Genomic DNA, 20,448 nt, shown 5'->3' with positions numbered 1-20,448 from the left:
CAGTAATACATGGTGTGTTTTATTATTATTTATTTGTTTGATAGTAGCGCTTATAGCACCCAGGTGAGATGGCGGGCCCCATTGTGCTAGGGACTGTACATATATCTAATAAGAGACGGTCCCCGCCTTGAAAAAACTACTGCCCCCATTTTACAGGTGGGAATGCAGGAAGAAATGAAGTGAGTTGACTAAATTCACACAGGGAAGTCAGTGGTGGAGCAGGGAATTGAACCCTGAACTCTTGAGGTAGTCTTTGGTTTCAACCACAAGAACATCCTCCTTCTTCTTGTGTAATCAATTTGCATCAATATCACGTTAGGCACAAACCATTGGGTATGGCTATAATCTTGTTTTCCTTTTTTCTTAATCAGACATAGAAAACATACCTGGGGGAACAGTCCTATTTTTCATTTCTCTCATAGATTTTCTATATCCTACCTACTGTAGCTTGGGATATTGATTAAGCAGAGTTCAGATGGATGATTTTGTAGGAGACCTTTCAAGACTCTGATGCTAGTACAGATGGTGGTATCCCCATTTATCTTTGGGAATTCAATTACTTTCTTTTTTATTTGCAGCTTATTTGTTGCAGCTGTATTGGTCCCAGGATATTGGCGAGACAAGGTGGGTGAGATAATCTCTCTTACTGGACCAACTTCTGTTGGCAAAAGAGTCAAGCTTAGGGCTTGTCTACACTTGAAATGCAATGGCTGCAGCTGTGCCAATGTAGCGCTTCGATGTAGACGCTACCAAAAACAGAAGTTGGACCAATAAAAGATATTCCCTCACCCACCTTGTCTCTCTAATATTTTGGGACGGACACAGCTACAGCTACACGCCATACAACATGCAAAATCACAGGTTTCAGAGTAGCAGCCGTGTTAGTCTGTATTCACAAAAAGAAAAGGAGTACTTGTGGCACCTTAGAGACTAACAAATTTATTAGAGCATATGCTCTAATAAATTTGTTAGTCTCTAAGGTGCCACAAGTACTCCTTTTCTTTTTGCGAACATGCAAAATGTCTATCAGAATTAAGACTGATGCTCTTCCTCCATATGTTGACAGAAAAATGCCTGTGGCTGTATTTCAAAGCCACACACAGGTATGCGGCTAAAAACACCTGGCAACATACTAGTGAACAGTCCTATCTCATGGATAGCTGGGGCTTGATTCTTCCCTCACACTGATTTCGCTCTGTAATTCCACTGACTGCAGTGAAATTACTTCTGATTTTCTCATGCATAAGTGAGAGGAGAACCAAACTGTCTTTTTTGCAGAATATGCTGCATTTAACTCATCCATCCTGCTGTGTAGATCCTTTGGGGAAAATGTGCTGAATATGCTTAAAAGAAAGTGTTAGGCACAGATTTGGTTTAAGGCAGATATATAGTCAGATTCAGTTTGTCATGTCTTTATATCCAGACAATCATAGTAACAAATTACAGTCCGAATGTATGGTTGATGATAATTCTGATTATTATATTAAAAATATTTATATTACAATAACACTGAAAGGCTGGAATCATGATCTGGGGCTGAGTACTGTACAAAAAATATAAAAACAGATTCCCTTGCACCAAAGAGCTGAAATAAAAGAATTATTCCATTAATTGGTATTCATCTTGTGGGACACTACTGTGGCCTATTTCTGTTTCATCTCTCAGCATTACTAAAGGGTCCATCTGCGCAAAAGAGTCTAGTAACCACTGATCCTGAAGTCCAGTCAAACTTGAATTCTTTCCTTGACAACTTACTACCTGAATGCTGTGGAACAAATTCAGTCCTTCAACATATGTATGGCTCCCGTAGTTAATGGAGCTGGGCACACACATTTCATATTGCAGCATTTGGCCCAGTTATCCCAGGGAGGTGCAATGTATCTGTGTACTTGTATGGGTATTGTACTTTTCAAACTCCTGTTACGCCTGCTAAGGGAACTGTTTGCCAACTTTTTCTGAGCATGTGCAGCGAGAGCTAAGATCAAAGGAGGAACTTGTTAGTTAGCAGCTTAGAGTACTTTCACCTGTTTCCTTGTGTGTCGGAAGATCCTATCCTGAGTTCTTTGCCAATACTTCTTACTGTAGGCCCAGGTTGTGACTTAGTCTGACCTGTCTTTGGTACAATGGCTTTGCCTTGTTCATTGTCCTTCTTGGTTTGAGAGCCTCAAAAAGGAAAAGTCACACAGGCACCTATGTACAAAATGGTAGCCATGTTAGTCTGTATCAGCAAAAAAACCCGAGGAGTCCTTGTGGCACCTTAGAGATTAACACATTTATTTGGGCATAAGTTTTTGTGGGCTAAAACTCACTTCATCAGATGCGTGGAGTGAAAAAAAACAGTAGCAGTATATATATTACAGCACATGAAAAGATGGGAGTTGCCTTACCAAGTGGGCATTCAGTGCGAACGAGCCAATTCAACCAAGGTGGAAGTGGCCTATTCTCAACAGTTGACAAGACTGGGTGAGTATCAACAGAAGGAAAATTCTTTTTGTAGTGACCCAGCCACTCCCAGTCTTTATTCAGGCCTAATTTGATGGTGTTCAGTGGAATTATCTAAATTGTGATGTGTTCCCATGGATTCTTAAATTGCTTTTTTTTTTAAATGAAGGTGGTGTGTGTTTGTGAGAGAGAGAATATCACTTGTACTTCTTTGCTGGCTATAGAGTAGTTGGGTTACCTACTAGCAGGGGATATTGTCCTTCTGGTTTTTGAATTAAAACATTTAAAACATATTCCTCCTTGGTGCATTGCAGTTCTCAGGGCTAGAATGAGATCTACCCTGTGAGTGGGGGAAAGGCATGCAAGAAGCTTTTGCTCACCCTTGTGACAGATCGCAGCTGCAGTTCCTGTGATCAGGGAATGCTAAATCCTTGCTTCCTCTGAAGAGCACATCACTAAGATAGAGGTGGCAGGAGGCTAGGTCATGTGCAGCCTCCTTCCCCCTCAACTGTTCATTGCCTTCAGAGAAGGGCTGATGTACTGAATATGGGTGGTGCCAGCTGGGCAGCCTGAGGCTAACTACCTTCTGAGGCACAATCTCTCTGTTCTCCCTTCCAGGCAGTGTGCCTGCTGCACACTCCAGCCCTAAATGAATTCTAGAAGATGTTAAATTATCTGCAAGGAAAAGTTACAGTAGAAAATGTTGCCTGCCCCATTTGCAAATGTCTGGTATACATGCTGCAAATATTCATCAAAAAAACAACAAGAAGATAAGTATGTTGCTTCCTTTGTTGCCGCCCTTCCCAGTGTGCCTCTACAGCTTATTTCCTGATGATCAGCATCATGTCAGTATTAGCAATCCATGTAAGGAAACAATGTTACTGGTAAATGACATGAAAAGTGGCTTTTCAAGGCTGTCATCTTCTCCTGTGCCACTGGATTCACTGTTAAAAGATCAAGAGCAACAGTGGTAAGCACAACAGTAATATGTAAGCATGACAGACTGTCCTGGGCAAAGGAAAAAGTCAGTGCCTCTGGATCACAGTATCACTGTTATAAAGCATTTTTTTTTTATTTTTATCAATTTATATTTTCACAGCTGTGGAAAATTATGGAAGTAGTGATCTGACTTTGAGTATTCGGTGTAGAAGAATGCTTCGTCTCATGGGCATTTGCTTTCAGTAAGAGCAACCCAAAGATCCAGCTATGCAGGATAACCAACAAATACAAAAATAAGACCCCATTATTCTATGTGTGTGCTGTTGCTAATGCAGTGCACAGCATGCAGCTGTTACTTACACTGGCTTGGAATGGTGTGATGGCAGATGGGGATGTTATGGACTCTCCACAGCACAAGGAAATGTTGTTGATGTAGACAGTGGTGTCAATATACTGTAATGTGTGTAGCCAATTCTCCTATACATACTAATTTGCACATTATTAAAATGCTCATCAATTACTTCCTGGTATCCAATATTTTGAAAACCGATTTAGAGTGGCATTGTATTTTCATCTCATACAGTAACACATGGAAGAATGATGGGTTTCAGAGTGGTAACTGTGTTAGTCTGTATCAGCAAAAACAACGAGGAGTCCTTGTGGCACCTGAAAGACTAACACATTTATTTGGGCATAAGCTTTTGTGAACTAAAACCCACGAAAAAGCCCATGAAAGCTTATGCCCAAATGCATTTGTTAGTCTCTCAGGTGCCACAAGGACTCCACATAGAAGAATGTTCTTATAGACACACAACTACAGGTGGTCTCCTCCTCCCCATTCCCAGCTCAGTTAACTCGTAGCACAGTTTCCTGTGCTCTGCTTTGCTTTTAATTCTCTTGTTTCTACAACATGAGGATAGAATGCGACCAAGTTAGTGCTTGGTAACCTCGACAGACCCCAATCGTCGGCAGGCGGGATCAGACCTGGGACCTGTGGAGCGTAGTGCTTGAGCCTCTTGCGTGAGCTAAAAGCCAACTGGCCGTTAACTAAAGGTGTAGAGCAGACTCATTTCTCTCTCTTGCTGGGACTGAACACCACACCCAGAAGGTGTGTGGGTTACACAACCACAGGCGATCATTATGGGTGCTGCTAACTGGGTACTCAACTGTTGGAGTGTTGTTGTACCTATTTGGCTATGGATATTTCAGCAGCATTTATGGGTACTTATCTGAGTTGAGTTTTTCCGTACATACCCATTTCTCTTAAGCCCTTCAGGTGTGCTGTGGGAAAATGTGTGCCTTGCCTTGCTTTGCTTGTCAATAGGAAGTCTCTGCACTGCAGACAATTCCCCGTCCCTGTTAATTGGGGAAGTATCGTGGTGCTGCTGTGACCCATTCAGCACAGCAGAAATGTGGAGATGCCAGCCTGTGGGCTGCTCTAACCTATGTTACCAGGTAATCGTCCAACAGCTGGGAACAGAGCACAGTGGACTTGGGTTCCCCACTCCCCACCTAATGCCAGGTTCCAGGAAGAGTGTTGTGCATGAATCCGTTACACTGACTCTGTGCCCACTAGATGCAAGTGGACTGGAGCAGTGATCTTCTTCCAGATCTTGCCTTTCTGATGTCTACAAGGAGAGACTGACAAAGGGCTGCACCCATCCTTTGAAGAGACTCTCATTAACTTAAGTGGGAATTTTTACTGAATAAGGACTGAAGAATCAGCTGATTGTTATTAATAGGCTGTCGATGTGCAACTCTCCCACTACTGTCACATCAGTGTGTCTGAACCTGGGCTTGAAAGGGACTATTTCTGGGGTTAGATAATAGGTCAGGCAATAGTTAAGGTGTTTGGCATCCACCGCTGTTGCAGTGGGAACAGAGGATTTGGCCAGTAAAGCGACGACAAACTGATTTTAATCACTGCTTTAGAATATAGACTCACTTGTAATGTTTGTGTCTTCACATATTACTGCTCTGGGATCGTAATCCTTTTCTATCGTTAAAAAAAATAAATTTCTCTAATGGGGCAAACTAAAACCTTGGACCTGAATGCCACAGGACTTGGAGAGCCTTGCATTGCTGGAGATGAATTCAGCAGCTCTGTCCCATCACTGTTTACAAAAACAGGTTGGGGCACCTAGGGTGAAATTCATCGTTGTGCAAAGGCCAACTCAAGGCCTGTGTGGGACTTAAAGGATGCTCAGGCCTTATTACTGGCCTCTGCACCAAGGGAAGTTCACCCCTAATGTATATGTCTGACAAAGAACTATGGGAAAATTCAGAGGTTGGAATAAGAATCGATTCAGTATAGGTCAATAGGGTTGTATGGGCTCAAAGAATGGCTTTAAGGAGTCAAAGTTGAATATAGCAAGCCGTATTAAGTAGAGTATTCCAGGAATATTAATGCAAGCCATATCATTTTTCTCAGTCTGACATTGTTAACAAGTTCTGCCATAACTCAGTTTGCACCTTGGAAGGAGTTAAAGCAATTGAACGGCAAACTTGGTATAATTAGTAGTTAATAGCCAGAGCCAGTGTCTTGCAGTGAAAATTGTTTCTGTATTGATCCAAGCCTGCATTGTCAGCACTCTGTAGAAGCTGAACTTTAAGTGCTTAATTCAGCCGTATTCAATAATTTTGTTTTTATCCTCGCACAAAAGTGCCCATGTTTGTTCTATTTTTCTGCAAGTAATAAAATCAATTAAACTATTTTTTCCCAAACCTAGTTTGCCCTCTGTAATCAATACATTTGAAATGTCAATGTGCTCTGAGAAAATGGCTTCAGTGCATTGTGACAAGATTTTGGGTTCATTAAGAAAAATGGAAAACTGGTAGTGAGTTACGTTGTCGCTACTGGTGATAGCTTCCATTGGTGGGTATTCTGTAATTGTTCTTAGGTCCAGCCCAGCCTTCATGGAGTTCACTTTCCATTTTGTTTCTGCTTGTTTCAGTTTTGTGTAAAACTGGTGCTGGAAAATTAAATGTTGGTACATGTTCAGAAAAGGGCAGAGAGCCAGGACTAGGCTTATGCACTGCTTAATTCCTCCAGCACAAAGAGCGTGAATGAAGTCAAAGTAATTTTAAAAATGTGAATGAGTGTTTGTAGATATTTTGTTGAGTGTTTTCCTAACTGTGCTGTGAGCTTACAGTTAGTCATGCCCAAAGGGCCATGGCTTTACTGGACAAGCAACATACATCATGGATACTTCTCCAAAGCATTATTAGAGCTGCCTGAACCTCCTGAGACTGAAAAAGTGGGAGGGTTGAGTGACCTAATCTTCCTAGAATCCTCGTGTGCCCTGAGAGGGTGAACTGAAAGGCTTGGCTACATGGTGGGATAATGTGCACGGCAGGGGAGTGATTTCTAAAGCTCACTTACATGTGCATATTCATTGATCCATGTAAACCCTGTTGGCATGTGCTAAGAGTTCAGTAGTGCATTTTAATGTAATACTGAAACAGTACTGCATTGATGTGCACTAGAGAAATTTTAGTATGCACCAGCAGAGTCTACACAGACCAATTAATGCACAACATATCAGTGCACTTCAGACATCACTCCCTGGTAGTGCCCATCACCCCACTGTATAGATATGCCCTCAAATTTTCTTTTTGGCTCCTGGCCTCAGGTTTTTCTGCAGAGCGGGTCTATCTGTGGAAGGGAGGGAGGGTAACATTTCATTCCTGAGCAGTGAGTCTGAGATGGAGGAGTATTGATTCATTAGTGCCAATCAACCACTCTGTGTAGAATAATTGTGAGTTTCTTCCCCAGTTTCCCCACTGAGTTCACTCCCTCCATAATAAATCCTGGCTGTCTGTTTGCTGAAGACAAAGAGTGTCCCTGCACTGAAGAGCTTACAGTGTGAATCTGAGAAACAGGAAAATATGGCAACAAAGAAAGTAGTGTGGGAAGGGAGGGACAGGTTAAAAACAAATATAGACCATGTGAAATGTGTGTAGCTGCTGCATGGGTGCCATTGCTCACTGTTCTATCCTGGTCTGAAGTGCCCACAAAGGCTTCACTCCCCCTCCACCCCCCTTGGTGAATTCTGCCAATGTAAATGGCCCCCAACAGATGCAGAACCTTCCATCCATGGAACCCACAGGAGCCTCCAGTGCAGGGGGGAATTCAAAGCTGACTGGGGATTTGTCAGTGTGCGATGGAGGAAGCGTGGCTGGGGCAGTGCTGTGCTCTAGGAATTGCCCACAGCTGCAAGGCCTCTGGGCTATAACAGCAACAGGATGTATTTAGAGCAGCCCTTAGGCTGCTCCAAGGGCCTATCTAGTCTCTGCCAGCCCCAGGACAAGGGAGTTACAAATCAAAACAGGGTTTAACTGGGACTAAAACTGAGCAAATATTTGTATGCAGGTCCTGTACATGGTGTGAATTTTAACCTCTGTTCCCATTCTCATTGCTCTGTTGGACATTAGGCTGGGCTGGAGATCTTTTGGAGAGAAAGTCCACAGAACGATTAAGACACAACTTGTTTTTTCTACTTCTAATTTCTCAGCTAACACTCATGAAGACTATAATGAAGCTCTACTTAAGCTTTGGGGCTTTGCATCTTTCTTTTTCTCTATGCAAAAGTTTCTGTGCTTTTATGTATTTACATTTTAAAAATAAATTATAATTTCTTAAACGTGTATACAGTGGCACCCAACTTGGGAGTACACTGGAAAGTCCAGTGATTAGGGCACTCATTTGGAATTGGGGAGACCTGAGTTCCATTCCCTGCTCCATCACAGACTTCCTGTGTGACCTTGGGCAAGTTTCTCAGTTCCTCTGGGCCTCCATTCCCCATCTGTAAAATAGGAATAATAGCACTGTCCTACCTTAGCGGTATTGTGAGGGAATAAATATGTTTGGGCTTGGGTTAATGGCTGTTTAATTTCAGTGTAGCATTTGGGCTCAGACTGCAGCCTAAATTGTGGGAACCTCCCCCCTCGTAGGGTCCTAGAGCCTCAGGCTCCAGCCTGGGCCCAAACATCAACTCCACAATTAAACAGGCTCTTATCCTGAGCCCTTTAGTCCAAGTCAGCTGGCACGGGCCAGCCACGGGTCTTTAATTGCAGTGTAGACATACCCTAAATGTGAAGAATTTTCCTCTCACTCTGACCATTTGGGTGTCTGTGCTGTGATTTTAATGTGCAAGAAAAGTGGCATGCCTATTTGTAGACTATAAAGGATGACTAATCAAAGTAAGGTGTGAGTGGTGTGTGTTTGCTGTCAACACACCAAGTGTTGAGCTGCCTTTGGAAGAAAAAAGGTCTTCTAAGGCCAGGACATTCATTGTGCTCTGCTGAAGCCTCTTTTGTTACAAATGTTCTAATCTCCTCTTTCAGCACCTGCTAGTTAGAGCAGGATGTTCACCTCTTGTATTGTAAGTAGAACCATATTGTATACGACTGTTCCATTTTGTGTCTATTTTGGGATTTTCATGTGCCTTTTTTCTCTCTTCAGTATCTCATCTCAAATGTACTCTTTTATTGAAGGAAAATGACTTTATTAGAGGGAGATGCTTGCAATGTAGTCAAGCATCTACCAAAAGAGTAACACTAGTCCCTGTAAAATAAATGGAAAGAATTTCTTTGGGAGTTTTCTCCTTGTTAACTGGATGTCTGCCATTCTGCTTGTTGTAAAGCAAAGAATTTATAGCCCAACACGAGGGGATGAGTGCCACCCCATTTTTGTTAATGACAGCGCAAAATCCTGTGCACTATGTACCCCATACATTACTGAAAGGTTTAAGCTAACAGAAGCCTGAAGAATGTATAGTCTTCATATGCCCATTGGAAAAAAAACAACCTTTACCAGTTTATACATGATATATTTATCTTATTTTGATGTAGCCAGTGAAGAGATGTGTTTTCTGAACTGATCTTCACAAGCGACACTTCTGTGAATTGCTTGAGCTTAAAACGTCCTGGATCCAGGTGTTTCTGAAAATTTAATGTTTGCATCTGCCAGAGGTCCTGCACTGCTAGGGAAAATTTTTCATTGCTCTGAGGATGGCTAGGTGGATTTAATCCTCAGTTTGTGTTAAAAATGGGAGTTATTCCTTGTGCATCATGCTGAAAATCTGACCTCTAGATAGCATTAATCGAGCAAGGGGTATAATCCTTTCAATACCATCAATATATCATAGTGGGCTAATGCTGTTTTGAACAGACTGCGCACATTAACTTGGATGAAAAGTTACTGTTGCTGTATATTTGCAGCATTTACTTGTGGAAAGACTGAGGTGACACATTGAGTATACACAATGCCTTTCCTGAATTTCTTCTATCTTGCAGTTACGGAGCTAAATTCTGCTGGCAGACTCAGATTCAATAGTCTAATTGAGTACAATTAGACTTCAGCATGTGCTTAAGTCCTCTGCTAAATTGGGGCCTTAGATCCATTCCATTGATTCCAACAGAGCTACTATAGATTTACAAAGGAATACATGATGATAGGAGTTGGTTTAGAGATTTAGGAACTCTGCTGTTGATTTGATATGGAAGGTGCCTAATAACTGTGATCAGGGGCAGCAGTATAAAACCCTAAAATAAGGAATTCTATTTTTAAAAAAAAGACTGTATGTGGTTTTCATTTAGCTGGACAACTACAGAAAAACTTGGCAGAGAATACGCACTACTCAGGAGAAAGTTATCATGGAGATTATAAAAGCATCAACAGAGCCATGTGATGGCTGTTCAGTATTACACTCAGTCCTGAAAACATTCTCGTTCTATCTTGTCAGCCAAGAAAATTCTGAGTTCTCATCTGCTAAGAGCTTTAACATGCAATAAAAGGGAAGGTTCTGGTTCTGGTTATCCCTAGAAGCCTAGTCCAATCCAAGAGTTATTTGAGTTAATGATGTATGACCAAAAGAGCAAAATATAGATTTAGCCAACATGAAGACCTTGTTCCTGTCATACAGCATAAAGGCAGCATGCAGGGTTACCAGCCCTGCCACCTAAAGAACATTATTCTGTGTAGTAGTGCGAGCTTCTCAAGAAAGCAGAGAATATGAGGAAAGCCAGTGTCCCTCAGCTTTGCTGAGACCTGTGGATGTTTACCTAGCCATGTTCTCCAGGCTAAGACATCACTAGAACTGGCTGGATAATGGAAAACCCTTTTAGCAAACATTTTTACAATTCTTCTCCCTTTTTTTATCAAGTTTTTTTTTTTTGGTGGAAAACGCCCATCCAGCTCTTGATAGCAGTAACAGTTATGGCTGTCCTTGGAGATTTCCGCCCATGTGCTCAGTCTTGCCAGCACCGAGCATAGTGCTTATTCAGTGAATTGTCTCAATGGCTTCAAAGAAAGGGGCTATACAATAGGGCTGAGGTGTGCAGTATTGGCCCAGTCCTATGCCCACTAAATGGGAATCCTTCCATTGCCAATAAACATTAGATCTGACCCCGTGTATGCAAGCTTGCACTGGAGAGTGTGGAACTGCACTGTTCTTAGGGGAACTCTGAGAGAATTCTTTCTAGAGTTCACCAGCCAAAGGAGAAATATACCTGCTGGTGCAACGTACGCCCCTACTGCATTTAGCTTGCTTTGCAATCCAATGCTGAGGAGTCCAGGCCCACGTTGGGTGAGGTGACTAGGAGGAGCCATGTCTGCATTTAGACAAGCACAAGAACTGCATTGTGACTGGCCCCAGAGCACATTTCTCTCTCTCATGTCCCCACACATCTCCGTGAGCTGGCCCATAGTAAACAGAACTCTCATGGTATGTCTACATTGCAGTTGAACACCCCCGGCTGACCCGTGTCAGCTGACTTGGGCTTGTGGGTTCCTGAAGCCCAGGCTCCAGCCAGAGCCCAAACATCTACACCAAAATTTTACAACTCTGCTGCCCGAGCCCCGTGAGCCTGAGTTAGCTGATATGGGCCAGCTGCGGGTGTTTAATTGCAATATAGGATATGCTCAGTAGGAGGTGTTTGCATGCAATAGGGGTCACAGCATTTCCACCTGAACCTAAAGTAACTTCATTCATCACAAGCTTCCACATTGTGGTTTAGTCAGTTTTATTTTGGGAAACATTCTTTATCTTGTGCTATGATTATTTTGTAAAACTTGCTCATTCCAGAAGTCCCCTTTACACAGATTCTAACCAGCTAGAATTGAAGGGCAAAGGGCTAGTAACAAAGAAGTAATTGCAGCAACTTTGTTCTCGAGCACTGAACATCATTTGAAAGGCTGATTTGGTAAACTTTCACTGTATTTGCATACAAAAAGACTTAACATTGCCTCCCCCATTTCCCTGCTTAATACTAAATAGATTTCTCCCCATCAGAATCAGACTTCTCTTCATCAAAGCATCCCGAGAAAAGCTCTATCATTAATTGTGTGATGTATGACCAGTTAAACTGCTCTAATTCTTCCTAAGGGTTCATTTTTCACTGTAGCTCCATAATGGTGGTAATACTGGCTACCTCAATGATGCCATATTAATAAGAGGATCTTCATGGCCTACCAGGTAGTCCAGAGGATTTCACAGAGTTCTACTCTCAGCCTTGCCACTGACTTGCTATGTGACCTTGAGTAAATCCCCTGTCTTTTGTGTGCCTGTCACTAGTCTCTCCATCCCTAAAGTCAGGGTAATGCTGAGATGCCTTTGTAATGTGCTTTGAGATCTTTGGTTTGTAATGTGCTATGTCGACATAAGTGCACATTTAGCATAGCGAGGGCTTGGATGTATGTGCCAGAGATTAGCAGATTTGAGCTCTTAACTTCAAATCTTCCAAATTGAATTGTATCCAGTTTTCCAAAAAAAATTCATATTTCAGCCAAAAGGTGGGTTGGGCTTTTTTAGAATGATAAGAAACTATTGGCTTAAATGCAAGTATTGCCTCCAGATTTAATTATTACATTTCTCACATGAAAATATAATGTAGCTAGGATGGGATTTTCCAACATGATGAGCCTTAGCCTATGACAGACTGACAGTATCCTGTCATATCCTGAACAAAAGTTTATCTTAATTCCATAACCTAATTCAATAAAGTTTAAACCTTATTGAATTAGGGTTAACACTGTTGGGATACATTGTAGTAAAAATTGCAATTGTGTATGTGTTATTGTGGACATGTATATACCTTCTCTAGTAGGGAGGGGAGATGCTGATGAACTTCCTCAGTTATCATTCTTTCAGGCTCCCTGGAGAGCGATGCATATCCTAGTTGAAGATGGATTCTCCAGAGACCAGCAGACGAAGGAAAATACTTTTGGATAAAAAGTCCTAGTTTAGGCTGACTCAGAGTCACCTTTGTGATCCAGCAAATGGACAGGACCCTGATCCCTGGAGAGCCCCAGTCCTTAGGGGAGGATTGGAAGGACTTGGCCTACTGACACCTCGTAAGCCTTTACTTGTTCTGAACTGAAGTTCTGAAGCTGTGACCATCGAGAAATCCCTAGGGTGGAGTGATGCCTGGCAAGTTTATTAGTATGCATGTAGGTTCTTTTATTGTTTGTGATGTCTTCTGTGTCATCTTTTTATTTAACCTTAAGAATAAAGTAGGCTTGCTTAGAAAGAATGGTGTGGTAAATAAGTACACTGTTATCGGTCTCTGAAGAGAAAGCAAGCAGGTGTGTTCAAACAGATTGTGTATGCTGAGAATTACACAGAGAAGGCAGGGAATTGTGCAGCCTGGCAATCGACTGGTCAGAATGGGGAGAGATGTGGGCCTCCTCCTAATGGAGGAAACAGCTGGGAAGCTGGATGCCTGACAGTGGGTGGGTGCCTTTGGTGAACCACTGAGGGGAGATGGAGGTGCAGTTGCCTGAACTGTGACAGCCTAACTCCACTCCTACTGAAGTGCATGGGAGTTTTACCAATGACTCTAACGGGAGTAGAAGTTAGGCCAACACTAAAGGCTTTAGAAAATGCCACCCAGAGTATAAAGCACTCATCTATTCACTAAATCCATTTGGAAGTTGAAGCTGGCAGCCACTTGTTTAGCAGGGTATCTCATCTCATGTGCATTACACTAGTGCCTTCTAATTTGCACTGGCTACTAATGGGTCACCAGGAGTAATTTAAGGAATTGGTTTTGATTTGCAAAGCCTAGGATCTGAGTATTGGAGACACCACCTCTCTCCTTGTGCAGCAGCACTGCAGTTGTGATCAGCAGAGGTGCTTGAGCTGTTGCTCTCTTGGTTTGAGAGATGGAGCTGCCGGCAAAGCCTTCTCTGGGGGTTGTGGGGGCCTTGCACTTTAAGACTTGCTCCCCCACCCCTTGGTCCAAAATAGCACCAATTTGTTGCCTTTGAGGGGGTGCTGTAAAGCTCAACTCTTACTGAGGCTTTTGAAGAGCAAGAGATGGGTTGTTTGGGGGCTGGAGGTATGGGTGGGAGGATGGTATTGGATGACAACAGTCTCACTTATTTCCACATTCTCCAATTCTCCATCTCAGTGAATTCAAAGGAAGCCAAAAGTGTCTCCCTGTTTTCTATGGTATACTTTACCTGCTCAGTGCTAGACTATCCACACCTCAGAGGAGATGCACTGGTTGACCCAGGGCTAAGGAATCTCCCTGGGGCACCTGTACATACCCCCAGTGAACCACGGAAAGAGAGGAAGGGTTAGGGCACTAGCATAGGCCTTGGGAGACTCAGGTTCAATTCCATGCTCTGCCACAGACTTCCTGTGTGACTTAGGGCAAGTCACTTAACCTCTCAGTGCCTTAGTTCCCCATCTGTAAAAATGGGAATTGTAGCAGTTCTGTACTGCACAGAGGCTTTGTGAGGATAAATACATTAAAGACTGTGAAAGGCTTTAAGCCCTGCTGATGAAAAGCACTCTATAAGAGCTAGTTTGTATTATTGCTATTGTCTCTGCACAGGCATAGAAGGCTGTGATGAGGGCAGCCGAGGGATCTGAATTCACATAGATCTAGGGCCCAGACTCCCTCTGCAACTGACACAGGGGGTGGAGCTGGAGTAGCAGATGTGGGCAGAGGGAAAACTGCAGCCTGGCATTGGACAAGGAGTAGATTTCCCTCTGCAGCCCTTCATACTTCACCTGCCCGATGCCCAAATATTTTTTCATGAGGCTGGGGTACGTGTCACTCTATCAGAATAGAAAATCTGTGGATTGAAATGTTGGAGTGAGCTGGAGTCTCCTGATGGGCCAGTTTCAGCGTTTCATATTTGTGGACAACAGGAAAAGCTTGAGGCATGATCACAAAGTGAATGAAAGCTGCATGTGTATATCAGAGGGTAAACGTGGACTCAAAATATTGGTTTCTATGAAAGTGCTGGGCCAACTTCAATTCATGCTCACATCAGCGCAAGCCCATTGACCAATTATATTTTGCCTGGCATTCAGCTCAGCCAATACAAGTGATGCTGATATTTCAATCAGAGCTGGTTAAAAAAAGCTTTTGACAGAGCAGTTTTCTACTGGAAAATACTGCTTTGTTTGAAATTGAAAGGAAGTCACAGGAATATGTGGATTTCAATGTAATTTTCAACAGACTAAAATTCAAAATGAAACAAAATCGAAGGGGAGGTTTTTTTTTTACCTATTTTATTTTAACATTCTCATATCAATTATTTTTGACTTTCTTGTTTCACTTAGATTATAATTTAAAATTATATATATATATATATTATATTATGTTTAAAAATTATCAAAATAAAATATTTTGACATTGTTGAAACAAAATATTTTAATAAGGTCCGTTTGATGTTTCCAAACGGAAATCTTTCAGAATTTCTGTTCTGCAAAATATTTTAAGATTAATTTTTGTCCTGATTTGGGATGAAGACCAATTTCAAAATGTCAGAATTTTCTGTGGGATGGAAATTCTTTTTCTGACCAGGTCTCATTTCAATACTCACTATGATTGGCTAAGAATACAGATTAACACGGCTGCTACTCTGACACCCTATTATAGTTTGTTACCCTATCCATGTGCTCCCACAGTAGTCTGTTTGTTTATCTCCTCCATTTCTTGTGTCTCATGATTTAAATTGTAAGTTTTTGGGGGCAGGGAGTGTCATTTCAATATGTTCTGTGCAGGACCCTGCATAATGGGAATCCCAGTCTGGCTGGCCACTGTTAAATATCAACATCTGCTGCTTATGAACAAAGCATTTTCAAGAACAAACCTATATAGGCAAAACATAAATAATTGGCTAAAATAAAAATTGTATCATGTCTGACTCACTCCAAAGACTTCAACCAGCAGTAATCTAGCTGAATTGGTTATCATGCACAACAATTAGTTATAACAATAATTGCAGAAAAACAGGATTGCTTGGGATCATTGATGTGGATTTCAATCATATTTATATTAATACTTTATAGTACAGTAGTTTAAACAACAGTTCAAATGAAGCGTTGACAAGGAAAAACTTATATTAAGAGAAACGAGCTCAAATTAACAATATCAGTCCCTGAATGAACAAAGATATCTACATTATTGATTTGGAGTATCTCACAGCCTTCATAGCTGTTCCTTGCTTCAGTTTTGTTTTGTTTTTCTCCTAGTTAGATGACTGTGTTGATTAAATTCAGATCACATCTTTCTTTGTTGTTCTCTGAGTATGAGCTCATTGGCAAGGTAGAATATTTTCTACTTGTGGATGGTTGAGGGGGGCTGGGCAGGAAAAATACAAATGGCTTTGTACTTTGCCCAAAGAAATTTCCTTGTGGGTCTGAAAATGAAAATTAAAAATAAAAAGAACTGAAGATGAATTATGCCTTTTAAAAATCTCATGACTACTGTGACCTAACATGTAAACTCATGATTTTTGACAGCTTGGGGTTGGCAGTACTGAATTTACTCCCATGCAGAGGGCCAGCACAAGGCCTATGAACTATGTAAGTTCCATTTAATTAATATGTTATCTCTCAATATAGGGCTTAAGTGATGCATAGGTGTTGTGCTGGCCCTATGCACAGGTGTGAATTTCATCCATAGGTGTGACTTGGATCATTCATTTTGATCCATTGTATTCCCCAGAGCTATCACCACACCATTCCCATGTATGCCTTATAAACTACTGTTGAAAGAGAAAGAGAAAGAAATGTCGTAATTATCTCTGGGCCAGATTCTGCTCTGCACTTTATATAATTCCATTATCCTTAAGTCAGTGCAAAATTTTGCCTGTCATGCATAGGCTACATGAAGGTGTAACATAAATGAAACCCTTGAGCAATGCTATATCATGGATATTGAGTGTTAAGAGAAACTCCTGAGGCTAATTTAGGGCCAAATCCTGAGTCTTCTCCTAGGGTTGCCAACTTTGGTTGGATGAATTCCTGGAAATTTTATCACATGGCATAATTTTTAATAAAAGATTAATATTTAATTTCTGGAGACTCCAGGACAATCTGAGAGGGTTGGCAACCCTACATTTTCTGCTTGACTAAATGTGCCCATTCTTATGATCTAGGGAGAGAATCTTCCCCTCTCCCCTCAATTTGGTTTCTTTGTGCAGAGCTGTTGCCCAGTCATTCCATTGCTAGTATTACAGCCCATGGCAGCTAGAGCTGCTGCATGCTTTCTATGCAAGGAGCTTATGCTTTTGGGCCATTCACCCAATTTCTCCCTGGACCACCTCATCCCCACACCTGCTTTTTGGCTGTTGCTGACGGAGGCAGTATGCAGAAAAGCTCCTCTGACGCACTGAATGGCTTCTCTGAGATCTGCATTTCCCCTTTACAGTAGAAGTGGGGGAATTCTGCTGCAATTGGGGCTTTTCATGGTCATGATGGATGACGGGGGCAAAAGGGTGGCATTTGGCCCTAAGTGCATAAAACAGAAGTGACCAACAATCTTACTGGCAGTAGTTCTAAAGTAATTAACCGGTTAATGTTTGTGCAGCACTTTGAACATATCAAATCTCTGTACAAGAGCTAGGAATTATTGTTAATAATCTGTCACTGTTTGTTTGTATGAAGAAGAGGATCCATCCACCGGGCCATGTGATTACAGTTTAGCTGGGTAATACTATAATGCCTATCAGTCTGGGGCATTTGGGATAGTGAACCCCAATCACCTGCTGCAGAGTATCTTCTAATGCATGTTCCCACAATATGGGAAACACGGAAAGGCAAATGCTTTCTATAGCCTCTGCATTGTTTGTGTGTGTGTATGTATGGATATGTATGCAATAGAATAGGGGTGGGGAGAAATCAGCGTTCAGTCCCTCCACAACAAGGAAGGAAAACCCAATTCAAACCACTTCCACAGTAACACACCATGGTGAGTGGCATACAGTAATTGCACACGTATGAGAATTATTAGGAGCTCACCTGAGATTTTTCCCCATAATATTTTGCCGCAGCTTCAATTCACGTAATGGCACAAATGAGGTTATGGCAAACTATTGCAGTAGCTGCAATTACTGTGTCACTGTTGCAGTAAACACCAATTCTGAAGAAGCCTGTTCAAGCACATCCATAAGTGAACAAGAAAAATCTTGCTACAGTCACAAAGGCACACCTGAAGCAAATACTCACCAGCAACCACACAACAAAAACACTAACCCAGGAACCTATCCTTGCAACAAAGCCCGTTGCCAACTCTGTCCACATATTTATTCAGGGGACACCATCATAGGGCCTAATCACATCAGCTACACTATCAGAGGCTTGTTCACCTGCACATCTACCAATGTGATATGCCATCATGTGCCAGCAATGCCCCTCTGCCATGTACATTGGTCAGACTGGACAGTCTCTACGAAAAGAATAAATGGACACAAATCAGACGTCAAGAATTGTAACATTCAAAAAGCAGTCAGAGAACACTTCAGTCTCCCTGGTCACTCAATTACAGACCTAAAAGTCACAATATTACAACAAAAAAAAATTCAAAAACAGACTCCAGTGAGAGACTGCTGAATTGGAATTAATTTGCAAACTGGACACCATTAAATTAGGCTTGAATAAAGACTGGGAGTGGAGGGTCATTACTCAAAGTAAAACTATTTCCCCATACTTATTTTTCCCCCCGACTGTTACTCATACCTTCTTGTCAACTGTTGGAAATGGGCCATCCTGATTATCACTACAAAAGGTTTTTTTTCTCCTGCTGATAATAGTTCACCTTAACTGATCATTCTCGTTATAGTGGGTATGGCAACACCCATTGTTTCATGTTCTGTGTGTGTGTGTGTGTATCTATCTATCTTCCTACTGTATTTTCCACTGCATGCATCCGATGAAGTGGGTTTTAGCCCACGAAAGCTTATGCTCACATAAATTTGTTAGTCTCTAAGGTGCCACAAGTACTCCTCGTTCTTTTTAGTCACAAAGGAAAATCCCTTCAAAGTAATGAGGTGAGAGCACTGGAACAGAGTAATGAGCTCAATTCAGGCAGCTCTAAGCTAACACAGAAGAAGACTATTTAAGCACTTCCAAGGCAATAAATGTATAAGAAACCTCATATCTCTGCCCCAATACTGTATTCAGTCCGTCAAAGTGTGCATCAGACAGTTCTTCCACGTCCCCGGTGAACCCTACAGAAAATGTTTGTGTGGCACTGATTGATGTGATCTATGCTCAGAATTGTAGCTATCCTTTTTACAGGGAAAATGAAATGACAAATGTCCAAATTAACTTTGACTGCCTCATTCAAACAGGAAAAGAATGTAAGATGTGTATCCTTCCATGGACACAAGAAAATTAGGACCATGGGCTTCTAATGAGTGACATCCAGTTAGGCTGAAATCTGTGAGACTACAGCAGATGTTTTCAGCTACGCAGAAGACCTGCTGATGGCTTGTCAAAAATTAAGGAGAACATTCTCTTTAGAAGCTACTTATGTCTACATTCAGAGCCAGAACATGCCTGTTAGGCCCAGTCCTGAGTGAGGGATGGGGTGGAGCTGTACTGCCTGTGGTAGTTCAGGGCAGGGTTAGTGCCTCCTCAAGCTCCCGCTATATGCTGGGGGAGTAGGCTGTTCCATGTTCTAGTATGGTGTAGATTACATGTGGGCTAGTGTGGAGTAGATTAGGGCCTCACCTCCTCTCCACCTCTCCCCGTCTGGGTAACATGCACCCCCACAGGTATAAAGAAGAATAGTCTCTGAGCTTCCTGGAGCTGAGGGCTGTAATAGCCCTTCACTTTTGTGCAAGCCGCCTAAGGTGGCACGGGAGGGGGGAGAGTCTTTGTGACGTCCCCTCTTTCCTGTGCAGCTGTGCAAGGTTTGGGGACCATCTGATGGTCTGGGTCTAATTCATTTAAACTTGTCCAGAAAATGAATGGTTACATTGTCAGGTGGTTGCATCATGTTCCAGATGTCCTACACGGGAAGGGAAACTTTCACCAAGCTAGGCTTTAATGCTCTAGGGGAAAACAAAGTGTGTAACTGTGTGGCACCTCCTAACCCCCATGTTTGTGCAAGGACTCCTGGGCAAGCCCGCTTGGTGTGTTCAGTGGGAGGCTTGCATGCATAAAGACAACAGGACCAAACTCTGATTTTGACTCGTCTACTTGTAAACAACAAGGCAATTCACTTGTAGCACTTATTGCACAAGCCAACTGAATATATAAACTGTGCTCGTCTTTTATGCCTAGTCTGATGTATTCTCTTAAATTGATGTTAATATCTCTAACTGATTGTTGCTGGCTCTTCCCATAGAAAACAATCATTTATCAGTAAAATAAGACAGATCGTGAATACATGTAGGAAAGAGCAGTCACAGCTGGTCGACTCAACCTGTGGGGTAATCAGATAGCACACCTGTGCTGACTGATTCTTAATTGAGCAAAAGTTCTTCGAGAGAAATTAATCTTATGATAATTAGTTTATTTTACTGATAACAAAAACAGCTCCATGCAACCTAGAGCGTACACACAGTTAAAGAAATCTTCTCTGCAGATGAAGTTAGCATTGGCAGAGCAATTCTCCATAACTAGATCACAGCATTAGGAATGCGATTAGGAATTTCCATTTGTTTTCTCTGTTTTTGTTTCTCAATCGATAATGTAATGAATGAGAGAGAAATGTGTTGCAGTTACATTACTTGAAAAATATCAAGGTAAAAGTATAATTTCTTATTGATTAGTGGTTTCAGAGTAGCAGCCGTGTTAGTCTGTATTCGCAAAAAGA

The sequence above is a fragment of the Dermochelys coriacea genome, chromosome 10 (assembly GCF_009764565.3).
Source record: "Dermochelys coriacea isolate rDerCor1 chromosome 10, rDerCor1.pri.v4, whole genome shotgun sequence".
In the NCBI taxonomy this organism is placed as follows: domain Eukaryota; kingdom Metazoa; phylum Chordata; order Testudines; family Dermochelyidae; genus Dermochelys; species Dermochelys coriacea.
This window is presented reverse-complemented; position numbering follows the sequence as displayed.